Consider the following 13,738-nt stretch of genomic DNA (forward strand, 5'->3'; position numbering starts at 1 on the left):
ATAGCTTACGAAGTGTACCTTGTTACACTGTAGGCGTGTGTGTGAGAACACCCAAACCCAATGGGAAATCACAAATCTTAGCAGGGTGGAGGAAAAAAAAGATCTTCTATGGATATTTTAAATGAACTCATTGAGGATGTCAATCCACACACTGAGATGCCAAATCTGAAACTGATTCTGACAGTGCTGTGAGGTTTCCCCTTAAGGTACAAGAGTTTTGCAAGATGAGATGATATAAAACAGCTCAGGATTTCAGGGGAACGGACAGCATTGTGTTGGATATTTGACCCAGAAATAGTTCCATAAAATTTGAGATGGCTGTGCTGTAAAAGGCGGGCAATTTATGATTGAGAAAGTGGGCTTCTCTGTAGTCTTAGGAGAGTTTTTAGCACTAAAGCTATGTTTGATCTCACTTCTACTGATGTTAAATGCTTTTATAGGTCATTTCATTATTGCCTCATTGTAGAAGATTGGACTCATTAATATGCAGCAGCTAAAATCCTTCGCATTTTAACATGCTCATTTTTAGGTGTCCATATGGCCATAAAAGCAGGCTTTGAGCCATCCATCCATATCCTTATATGTCTGTCTATATAAAACACAATTTTGTGGTCTAGTGAGTAGGGCACTAAACTGGGAGTTAAAAGTGGGTCTGTTGCTGTGTTTGCCATTGACTTTGGAAACAGGAACATGAACACGTTATTATGGGCTACACTAAGCTGTGAACTTCCCATATGCCATCTAGTCTTGAGTAATGCCCCACCAAATAAACTTGTATCCTGCAGAAGAGCAAAGTAATTCAACCATTTAATGAAAAGTAGGGGCTGCTGCTCACTGCTCATTGAGAGGCACCACAGCTGACCATGGCTGAGTTACAGCCCTGGGCTGGTTGTTGCACACGAGTTTCACATCCCCAGGTGGAGGTTTTTTTACACAGCTACTGCATTTCTCTGCTTTTTGGAAAAGCTGTGTGGGATCTCTGTGCATCCCTTTTTATTCTGACTCTTGTGTTTGTACTGCCAAGCCTTTTTCCAGGCTAAAATCTTTTACTTTGTGTAAGTGAGGGGGTGAGGGAAAGGAAGGAGATTGTGGAGGATGGAGAATCTTCCAGGGACCCTGAGTGAAGCCACATAAATTATAAAAGCAGTGAATGCCATCTCTGACATTTAGAAGGTGATTTCCTTGCAAGTGATTAAAGAAATTTACAGCATCTTCAGGTACCATAAAATGCTGCCATTGGACCCATATAGGCAAATGCAGAAGCAGCCTCTTTGTCGCTTTTTTTCAGCTCTTATTACTGAAATTATTCTACTCCTCTATATTCACTTTCCTGTGATATTTTCCCTGTTGGATTTTAAATTTGTTTTCAAACAGATAAATGAGGATGTGCCTTCTCTAGCTGAATACTTTGGATGACACTGGAACTGCTCTACCTGGTGGGACAGAACAGCACGTTCTGGCTCAGACACTGAAGATGGTTCCTGTTGGGATAGCTTAATTGCCTTTCTGCTAATTATATTTCTATCTAAGTCTTATTAATTTTGCTTTAGCAAAGTTGCTCCAAGTCAAAACCTGCTAAATTAGTATTTCTAAATTCTGTCTTTCATCTCTGTCCCTACTACTTATTCAGCCCCAGGTTGGAAGAGATAGAAAGATCTAAGTCTGTAGCTCTTCTCAGAAAGAGTCAGTGAATCACAGGCCACTTGCATGGGTTTGTGTTTCAGGAACACCACCCAAACTGGCCTCTGCTCCCCAGGTGAAAAGTACCCATCTGTACCAATCCTTGCAGAAATTCTTCTTAAAAAATGGTAAACTTGTAATGTTCCACTCCAAATCAGCAACCTCTAAATTACTTTTGCTGCTGCAGGGAACATTTTGCCACGGGCAGAGAACATGGGCTATGTAGCCTGCAAAAGGCTATTTTTGCATCACTGTTATCTCTGAAAGTAGTCTGAGGCCAGCCAGTGACTAAAGATTGGTAAACATGTACTGGCTAAATGAGTGATTGTTTCTTTCTCATCTGAAGTGCTCTTCTAAATTGAAGCCCTGTTCAACACAAATGGTTTCTATTCCTGGGCAAACAAATTAATAAGAAATTTCATCTTCCTATTATTTAAGTCTTTTTCTCCTCAAAACAAAAATACTATCTGCAACCATTGCAGCTAAGAAATGACATGAATAATTCATTCTAATTTCACACATTTAAGCTACTTTACTACTTCTAATTAACATGTGTAGATTATTTAAGGACAAGAAAATTGCTTTGAAATGCAGGTAAGAGTAAGCTGACTATCCCCATGCATTATATGATTTGATGCCTTCTCAGAACCCAGCTGTGCTGATGAATTTCCAAAGGTTATAGGAGCTGAAGACAAAAGCTTATTTTGTGAAGAGTGGGCTAATGACATCACTGCAGATACCATGAAATGTCTAGGATTCCATGCAGACTGGAATTTTTAAGTACACTATTTAACTGCAATTTCTCCAGCCTGCTGTGGCAGCAAAGACATCAGCAGTCACCTTATCTAATGCTTTTTCTGTCAGTCCATGTTGGTTTGGAGTTGGAAATCAATTTTGTGGTCTCCTCCTTTGTCACAAGGAGGGGAACATGGGGAGAATGAATCAAACCAAGCTTTGCAGAACACAGGGCCAAGCTTTGCAGAACACAATAGGCAATGCAAGAGGTCTCTGCAATTCAACCTTCATATTTTTGTGTGCTTAAGGTTTTTATTTTTTCCCTTAAGCACACAAAATGCCCTCCCAGGCAACTTCTGGCACCTACAATGTCATCCCTGGACGTGTTCAAGGCCTGGTCTGACAGGGCTTGAAGCAACCTGGTCTAGTGGAAGGTGGCCCTGTCCACGGCAGGGGGGTGGAACGAGATTATCTTTAAGGTCCCTTCCAACCCAAACCATACTATGATTCCCTGATGTGGTGAGGACATATCTGGCTACTAGAAGGTCTTAAATCCTTTTTCCAGACCTTGCAGACAATATGATACTCCTTTTGACTGGAATGCTCCCTGAAAATCATTTCTCAGGAATTACTTGAAATTAAAAGGTGTGTACCACAACCTGATTTTCTGTTCTCATCTTTGAGGCTGGCTGGGAAACACATCCATGTTTCTACCTCTTCTTTACCCTAAAAGCAGCTGTCTGGACTTGGAAAACAAACCAGAACTCCAGTTGTGGTGAGCCAAAAACCTGCTGTTCCCTGAGGGCAAGCAGCTGCCGAAGGCAGCGCTATCAAAGCAAAGCTGAGAGCTGCATCCTACCAACAGGACTGTTAAAGTTCCACTTCAGTTTACAAATGCAACACAAACACCTCAACATCCTAATGGGAATTATCAGTACTCTCAGACAATCCCATGCTTAGGGATTACAGGCAGATACTTCTAACCATTTTGCCAACAGAATAACTTGTGACACAGGTTTTACACAGGGATGTGCCCATTCTCTTGTGAAGGTTTGTCATCTACCTGCTGCGACCCTGTTATAATGACCCCTGTGTACGCACAGGTCATTATAATGCTTAAGGCTCCTAGGGCTTCCATGAAAGAAACAAAAAAAATGAAATTACAAAGCAATATGGCCACTTAATCCTCCAAACTGGAAAGAGATTGGTATGGAAAACTGGCCAGGGTGTTTTCCAGGGCAAACAGTGAATTCACCTTGAACTTAGTAAATGGTATAATTATAGATAAATTTTCTTTCATCATTAAAAAGATACAATAAATGAATCAGATCTTATCTTCAAATAATGTTAATCTGAACACCAGAGTTTGATCATTACTAAAGTAAATGGTGGTTATCAGATTAATGGCAAATTTATTTTCAAGCCAATTATTTAAAAGCCTAAGAAAATAGAAAAAGAAGCAGGATGCTATTTATACAGCACAAGCTGAGCATTTCCATACCAGTAAATAAGAGGTAGGATAATAAAATTCTCATTAAGCTGCTGAGGTCTATTTGGTTTTGTTTTCTTCTTAAGGAAATGTCTTAACTCTGCAAACAAGCAGAAGCAAAACTTGGGTTCACGCAGGCTTTAATTGCCTGCTAATGCTTTGCCAAGTCCAAATGCTTCTGAGAATTTCCTACTTGTCACATGCCCTGGGTCTGGCTGATCCTTATGGATAGATCAGAGAGACTTTCTGGTGTGTGTTTTGGCAAGCATTACCCTGACAAAACCCATGATTTTATTTCAATTTTGGATCATCGAGGGGAGACTGTGCTGAATTCATTTCACTGTGTGGAGGCAAATGGCAGAGGGGCTGAAGGCACCTTTGTGACCAACACCTATCTCTTCGTATCTGCAGCAGGAAGGGGTTTGATTGTCAGCTGGTGCTGATGTTGATGACAATGATTTAATACCTCAGGACCTAGAAGTCTCAGCTGGAATGGCACAATGCTTGCTGCAGAAAAACATACTGAGAAACATCCCTTCACATGAAGGTTTGCAATCCTGGGCCCACATCCTGCAAAAAATCTCTGCCTTGCTTATTTTTACTTACCTACCTACAATTAAACATGAATAAATACTTGCAGGGTTGAAATGCAGATGTACAGAATGGGCAGAAGAATGAGGGAGGGGAAGAATTATCCTCATTTCACAGCTGCCCTGATCTGCTGGCTCTGAGTTTATCTGTGCATAAAGCCAGCATAAATCACTCCTGATCTGGATCAGATGTGTCCTGCTGGGCAAGCAGCAGAGCACAGATCGAAGATTAATGATCACCGAAGCAGAGACCTGGGCCCCTCTGCCAGGAGAAGATGAAGCATCCTCTGGGGAACTCTGTCTGTCTCTGACAACAGTGGGAGCCTATGCAGAAAGCTTGGACTAGACATCTAATTTTAGCTAACTGAAGTTAGGTCAGATAAATTTCCCTCCTGAGAAGGTAAGTGACTTGACCAAAATCAAACATGACATATTTAGCATAAATTAGATCCTGTGTTTGGGAAAATACGGGAATAAGACCTAAATTGATGGGCAGTATTTGGGATTTTGAATGGAGGGTGTTGGTTTGTGGGTTTGTTTTGGTTTTTATAATTGAAAGAATAGTTTTATCAGAAAGATAGAACAGGGGAACAGTATGATTTTTAGGACATATGGTAGCAGTGTTATAGGTTTCCGAGCTAAAATGGCAAAGCCTGTACAGTGGGAGAACACAGATATCACGAGCTAGAATTAATTGACCATTAACTCTTTACTTATCTGCCAGTATTGCTTCCTGCAGTTATGTGCTGCTGGAGAGCCTTAGTGTAAATGAGAGAACACCTTACACCATAATCTTCTATTTTAGCCTCCTAGGAAATGGATAGAAAAAAGACCAGTTGTTTTTGATAGCATATCTACTTTTGGGGGCACTTAAAAAACACGTGACGTTTGGCTCAGTCTCCTATGCCCTTTGGCTAAAGCTGGTAGAAGACCTCAGCCATGTCATTCCTTGGCACCTGTATTTAGGGAAAAACAGACAGAGAAGAAAACTGACCCATGACACTCCTGATATCCCCATGACACTCCTGGTACCCCCATGACACTGCTACTGGATTGGGACATCTATCATTCATTCCTCCTTCCCTTCACAGTCTGACCAGAGGGAAAACTGTGTTATATTTCCATTGAATCCTCCAGTTCTCAAACCAACCAACATTTGGATCTAGTGGACACTAGGAACATCCTAATTTACTGTAAATTGGTCCTACACTGCAGTGGCATGAATCCAGGCCCTTTACCAGATGAATGGGGCACGTTGTTTACCTTTAGTTCCCCCAAGCCACTTGTTTCCCACAATGCTGCCATCACAGGTAATATGTTGTTTTACACTCAGTCCTGCTATACCCTCCTTTCTAACTTTATAGTCTGAGCATTCAGATAGAGATGAAACCCATTATACTTCACAGCAGTTTGAACACAGGTCCTTGAGTTGATTTATCTCCTTTATCCCTGTGCAGTTGGGTTCTCTCCACTACTCACTCATATCTCCCTGATTTTTGAGCTACAGGATGTGACTAGTGTCTGAATTGTAATTTTCCATGCTTTCAGACATGGTTAAGGTACAATAAAATCCTCATGCTGTGTTTGGATCAAGGTGAGTGAAGCTAGAAATAGCGGTTTTAAAAAATAAGCATTTTTTCTTCATTTGATTTACCGCGCTGTTTAAATTTTCTGAGGTTTTGAAAATAGTTTTAATTGGGCACAGTGCTTTATAGCTTTTACACTCTTTCTTCTCCAGCACTGAGGATGTCTCCAAATACAAACATAGAGACCAGATTCATTCTTGAAGTAAGCTGCAGCTTGGTTAATGCCATAAGACAGTTGTTCATAGGCATGTAAGGTTGTTTCCTCACTGTGTTCAGGGGAGGCTGGGCTGTTTGCTTTGTGGTGTTGAACCTGATGATTTCCTCTCCCTTTTTCTTCAGAGTGAAAAGTTCCACCTCATAATTCACCCCGTCACAGGAAGGTAACACTAAAACCTCTCACGGGGGTCTGAGCACTCATAGAATCATGGAATATCCTGAGCTGGAAGGGACCCACAAGGATCATTGAGTCCAACCTCTGATCCAGCACAGGACACCCCAAAAATCCCGTCATGTGCTGAGAGCATTGTTCAAACACTCCTCGAGCTCTTGCAGGTTTGGGGCTGTGACCACTGCCCTGGGGAGCCTGTCCTAGTGCCTCTTTAGGACCCTCAGGCTATTTTTGCACCTGACTGGAGAAACAAACCTATAAGTAAGTTAAAATCAAGTACTCACACCCAGTATCTTCTCCACCATCTCCCTTCATACCTCCATGCAGAGCACTTAACTGCACATATGGAAAGAGCTAAGCCATAATGATGGACCAGGACTGTGCCTGGCACCAGGGTGCTCAGGAGCCCTGCCTTGTGTTTGAGGTGTGACAGCCACCCACAGGGCAGGCAGCCACTCAGCACTGGGCTGTGTGTTGGGGTGTTTTGTGCTCCTGTGCCCTCATGCTGGTGGAGCTGCAATGTGTGGCTGCCGGAGACATCAGGCTGTGTCTTCTGAAGGTCACAGACTGGATCTGCTGGAGATGCCCCTTGCAAAATGTAAAGTCAACAGCAGCAGAGAGGGGAAAAAAACAGGGAAAAAGCCCTCTGGAGCTTACACTTGCACGCAGTGCAGCAAAGCCCAGTGTTATTATTAGCCAGCAGTGTTTCGGGCCATTATCTGGCTTGACAGCTCCAGGCCTCCAGGCTGCCCTTCTAAATGCTGCTGCTGATTTGTTGCAAATGTTAAACAGACACGTTGCAATTATTTGTCAGCAATATAAGTCTCCCTTTTTGCCCTCTGGCCTTCAGACACATACAGTGATGTGTGGGTTCCATGAGAAATGATCCACTCCTGTACCAGGGAACAGAGAGCTCCCGATGTCTTCACCACTGAGTTGTTAGATGACAAATCTACATTAGAGAGGAGCAATTGCCCGTCACAGAGCCCTCTTAACCTGGTGGCAGATGCAATTGCAGTCTTCTTTTAAAATGGATGCAAGGTGCTTTCTCTGGTCAGGACTGTTTGTGCTCTCATGGCTGGGGTTCCATGGCAGGAGCTGCCCGGAGGAGGGATGATCCCATGACTGCTCTTACTGAAGTCAGGCATAACAGCTGAAGCTGATGAATTGTTTGGTTGCTTAAAGATAAGCTCATGCTTAAGTTCTTCACCAAATCAATTCAGATTCTTGTACACCATTTAAAACTTTAATTTTGGTGCAAGAACAGAGGAAACAAACATTTGTTACTGAGATTTATACACTCTTTGAGTAACACTCCAAAGCCTTTCTTTGTTTCCTCTGACTATTTTTTTGTATGAATAAGGTACATGCAATACTTCAGCAAGTTTTTGATAAATAACAATGTGCTAGTCATAAGTAAATACTGTTATCCACAACAAAGAGTTTTCCTAGCTCAGTTTTTAGCTATATGTATGGAGAGCTGTTTAGAGCTGCTACTATGATAAACTGAGGGGTTTTAATGTCAGGAAAAATGCAGACTCCAGGATAATTGTACTGGGACAGGACACTGGAGAGAGCAAAAATAAAAAGGAGAAAATTATACTAAAGACAATCTGAGTTTGGTTTCATAAGCTTTCACTAAAGGAGGGCTAGGATGCTATTAAGCTAAAGACACAAAAACACCCCACCCTTTTGGATAGCTCTTGAGCACACAGGGAAAGGATTTTTTGCAAGTCTCATGGTGAATTTCCAAGCTGTACAAAGCTTCCAAGGCTGAGTTGTGGATCCACCTCTGCCTGCCTGCTGTTGAGAAACTTGGGGGACATTTCTGGAGTGCAGGAGCCAGCACATGTCCTGCAGCTCTGTGCCTGCAAGGCAAAGCATCAGCACTCACCTTCCCAGAACAGCTATGGAAAGTAACAGCCCGTTGATCCCATCAGTAAGGCATGGACTGCTTTGAATTGCTAAACTAAATCAATCACGAAATGGGGAGCAGAATCTTTCTGCCTCACTGAAAGATCAATACAGTCAGAGATGCTGGAAGGATCCTATGCCTTTTCCATGTTGCTAAAGTTTTTATTTAAGTAACAAATACATTAGGGTTTCTACCCAGCCCTCAGGGTTGACGTGATTGTGCTGCCTTCATGTATCTGGTGAATCTCCTACTGATTTTGCTGGCAGCTGAGTTACACCCATGATGAATGGTTTTTTGCAGATCCCACCCAGAAGGCCTAAAGTTTTCAATTATTAAGGGGATCTTATCCTGGTGGCAATTTCTGAGTGAGAAACACTCTTTTTGTTGACAAAGGAAAAAGAAACTTAGCTATGGCTTTCAATGCTTTTGTAGCCACCAACCAGTGTCTGAGTAATGACTTCCTGTTAACTATTCCAGAAACGTGTCTACAAACAAATGGAAAGCCAAGGAGTGGTGCTTTGGTAACATTTCCCAGTATTGATTTTTTGAATTAAATTAGTCTTATTGGTTTATAAATTTCATCTGTGTACAATGAGCACCAGAATTCCCTTCTCTTCCTGTTTAAGGTATGCCATATGCTGGAATTTTGTTAAAATGTTTTTTTTTCCACTTTTACATACACACATACTTTTTTCTTTTTCTTTTTTTTTTTTTTTAAATTAGCCTCTCCTTATAAAAAATGCTCACAAAAGCCTCATGGAGGGAAAAATTAAGGTTTAAGTCAGGACTTTGAAATTAATGAGTCAACACTGCCTTTCATTTAATTTCTTCTGCCCCCGGCCCATCCAAAGTCACCTCAAGAAACAGTGCGTGAAATTAGACCAATAGTAGGTTTTAGATGAATTAGAAATAGATCTGGATCAGGTATTATCTGGTGCTGAGCCATGTCTGAATAAAGTCAAATTATCCACTTCAGAGCTGCTCATTATCTGATCACATTTTTGAGTGGAAGATGATGGTTTTTCACTTGGAACACAGTAACCTCCACTTAGATCCTGGCATTGCTGATGTACATAACGTGTGGTCACGCACCCACAACACAGCACTTATTTGAATAACATTAGCTTCGGAAAACCTATCACTGAAATCAAGCAGATATATTTTCTGTTCTTCTGCCATGGCATAATTTGGCTATTTTTATGCTCGGTAAATAACATCTAAATTCAGATGAAAGAGGAGACAATAGGCCAGAGTCTGATCTCATTCCTCATATCGCCAAATAACACATTCAGGAACAGTGCCTCTGAGATGGGCATGGAAAAAAATGCTGGCCAACAGATTCTGAAAGTTTCTTTCTCCTTTCCTGACACTCAGATTCATTAATGATACATTAAATACTGGGAAACGTGCAGAGCAGGTCACATAAGTAAATTAATGCATCATCTCTCATTTGTGTTGCAACTGCTGTGCCTAGACAGGAGTGGGTTTGCTGGTAGTGGGAAGCTTGTGGATCAGTTTGGTATGCTGTTCATACACATATACATATTTGAATGCACACACTTGATGAACAAAGCAGGGGTTTTGATAGCCTTAAATCAGCTAAATTTAGATATGTGAGTAAATCTACCGAAATCATAACCTCACACCTGGAGCTCGGGCTGTATGTGGAGCATAAAAAGCTCATTCCCAGACTTGCCTGTCATAGGAACACATGGAAGAGCTGGTCTTGCCCACATGACACATCACCTCCAAAGTCAAGGGTTCTGATGTTCAAATCACGCTGCCTTGGATGACTTCAGAGGAGCAAAGCTGCTCTGAAACTCTTTGCCAGCAGCAGCTCTTCAGGCAGGATGGACCTTGGATCAAAGATATGTATTCCCAATAGAGACCCAAGACTAGGGCAAAGTGTTTAAAAGGAGAATGTCAGAATAGGATTTGAAGACTGAAATAAGTAAGGACAGTTTCCTGCCACCTGGGAGTATCTCATTATTCACAAAATGACAACTCTTTAATTCCTATAAATAACAGTATCAGCCCTCCACCATTAATTTAAGAGAATGGCTAGAAAGCCTAGTTTTTGTTCCACATTTGAAGTGCTATGTTGCTCTTTACTTCTTGCTTTCCATGCCTGTTTCAGACTGCCTGACTTTTGGGCATATTCTGGAAGACCTTGAGAAAGGATTGAACCATATTTATTTTTAAGCTCTTCCCCCCCGCCCAAATAAAAAGGACACCTTGAAATATGAAGCAATGTTTTATAGAACAGCAAGGTAAAGGAGACTTTAGTTCCATGGATTAGCCATACCCGCCTTTTTAATTCAAGGACAAAATATGAACTCTAACTGTACTAGTTCCCTAATTGCACGGGTTTTACGAATATAATTAGATTTTTTCTCCTTTTTTTTTTCTGTATCTATCCTGCTCTTTTTGTACTTTAAAAGATTTCTTTGTTTAGAATTGTAATGATTTCTGTTAGAAATTATATTCATTTCAGCTCCTGTCTTTCACAGTATTGATGGATACCGTTAAGAGGACAGCTCTGCTTTGAGCAGAACTGGCTGAATTTTAATAGTACATAAAAGGATTTCTGCATAATGGTAGACTTGAACAGGGCTGATAGAGGGAGTCATTTTTGTAATCACCCTGAGGATATGCAGAAAGCCCCCCTTGGCAGTTTTTCATCTTTCTCAAGGCAGGGTTGGATGGGGCTCTGAGCAACCTGGTGTTGTGGAAAATGTACCTCCCCATGGGATGTAAAATGGATGAAATGCATGAGACCCACTTTGCATATTCACTTTACCTTAGGGAAGGTTTCAAGCTGAAAGCTGTGTCCCAGTGAGGAAAAGAGAGTAAGAATGACCACTTTCAAAAAAGCAAAAATTAGACATGCCATGTGGCAAACCTCAGATAGATTTTGAGGATCAGCTTGCCAAAGGCATAAAAGTAATAATACACACTGCCCGGAGCACATCAGGAACCAGGAGCCTTCCTGTGAGTCTGGAGGGCAGGTTAGTGGGGTGGAGCCTGCAGAGAAGATTAATTATGTACCCCAACGTTCACAACCCTGGAGTTCAAGCAGGGTACCTCACCAGAGCCTTTCTGTATGGGGGACAAGGCAGAAGCGTTGCCTCAAACTGAACTGCTGGTAGAAAGGGTCTAAGGATGAATCAGTAAGATGAATAATAACAAATTACCAGGAGCAGATGGGCTTAGTTTACAAGTTCTAAAGGAACTCAGATATGAAATTGCTCCACTGTTAATGGGGGGATGTAAATCTGAGGTTTGCATCATCCTCGCCGCAGAGGAAGAGAAGGTTGTAAATGATGCAGTGATTTCTTGAAAGGCTGGAGGGAAGGGGAACCTGGAAAGCTGCAGGCTGGCAGGACTTTAGGGTGCAAATGACAAAAGCTATGCTAAAGAATGGAATTAAAATACAGGGATAAAGATGACAGAATAGGAAAGAACAAGGCTTTGCAGAGAGAAGCTGTACCTCTCAAATATTTTTCTGTTTTTGAGGAATCAGGAGGGAGGCAAGGGTGATCTGCTTGCTCTAAGATCCTCATGAGCTTTTAACAAGTTCTCTCCCCAAATGCTCTTAACAAAAATAAACTGAGGATAAGGGAGAAGGTCCTTCTGTGATTTTGTAAGTGGGTAAAAGCTATGAACAGTGGTCTCACACTGCAGGGAGGTTACCCTGTACCACTGAATGGTGTTGCCTGGGGCTGTGTCATTCAGGGTGTTCACAAACAATATGCAAAGAGCTAGGGTAAGACCATTTCCTGATGACATGAGTTTGTTCAGGACATAAAAAGCTAAATTGGATATAAGGACCTGCAGAAGCTTCTCATGGTACTGAGAGACTGGGTGATAAAACAGAAAATGAAATTCACATACTAAGAAATGCAGGATAATGACCATTGTGAAAAAAACCAACATTAATTATAACCTACACAGTGATGAACTGTAGATTAGCTATTAGCATTCAGGGAAGAAATTGTGGACTTGCCTTGAACAGCACTACGAAAACATTAGCTCAAGGCTCAGTGGGAATGAGTCAGAAGGTAGGGAGAATTTTAAAAATTATTAGGGAAGGAATAGCGAACGTACCAGGAAATGTAATTAAGCACTGTTCAGACTGCATGAAAGCTATGTATAGCTTTGGTTCCCCTGAGATGTAGAACAACACGAAAAAGCACACAGAAAGGCAATGACCATGCCTGAAAGTCCAAAAGGGCTTCCTTCCTCATTGAGAGGCTGAAAAAGGGATGATACTTCATTCCCTCTCATTATATAAAAAACTGCAGGCCTCAAATAAAACAGGCTCAAAATATTCTGAAATAAATCAAAGGAATTTTTCTTCTGGCATAAGACATCTCTGAACTGTGGGACTCATTGCTGGAGGATTTTGTGGATGCCACATTCATCCATGCTAAAAACTGGTAGAAAAATTAGTACAGAGAAAGTGTACCATGGACATTCTGTGAAAAGGGGCTGGTAAATCCTTGGATGGGTTCAGCCTCAGTAAGCTGGGAAGATGGGCTAGGGAAAGGATCTGTCTTAATTTAACCTATTCTAGAAGTTTTCCTTAAACATCTGGAAGGAGCAAATGTCAGAAAGCAGATGCAGGGCAGCAGGGACCTTCATGCTGTCCTGAGTGCCCCTGATATTCTGTTCCTATGTCTAGAGAAATATTATTTACTTAGAAGAAAGAGGTTAAAGCTCACATTACAGAAACTCATCTCTAGGTAGATTCCATCAGGCAGCAAATAGACAAATTTTCGGTTTCTTTCTCTGGGTACTGCCTTTTCTGATTGTGTCCTTGTCTTCTTATCATCCTTTCCTTATTTGACCGTCTGCTGCCTGCACAGTACCATGTGATTGCTCTCCTTAATTACACATGGACAACATGAAGTGCCCCACCAACTGATCTTATTTATTTCTAATTATACTGCTTTTTAAAATGAACCTGGTACTCTGAGTGTAATTCTTCTGTTGTTGTTGACTTTGGTATAGCTCTGTGGGATGCCCATGGCAATAGCTAAGCAAATGCAACGTTTTTGAACAGAAAATCTAAAGTGAGTCATGAGCCTGAGTTACAATTCTGTCATTCTGACTAATCAGTTTGAAGGCTGTGCTTGTCCTGGTTTTGCTATTTCTTTCCATTTCTCTTTGCTCCTGGCTGAGTGGCACAGACACTGCCACACACTTGGAGAGGATACTGTGGAGTTGTTTCTCATTACGTGTGATCGCAAGTCACTTGTACCACAAGCTCTTAGGAACCTGAGAGCACTTCTCCCCTCAACACCAGCCACTCTCTAAAGGACTTTAAAAAGAGATTTTTTTCTTTCTGCTTTT

Source organism: Corapipo altera, unplaced genomic scaffold (genome assembly GCF_003945725.1).
Source record: "Corapipo altera isolate COAL_440 unplaced genomic scaffold, ASM394572v1 75, whole genome shotgun sequence".
NCBI lineage: Eukaryota > Metazoa > Chordata > Aves > Passeriformes > Pipridae > Corapipo > Corapipo altera.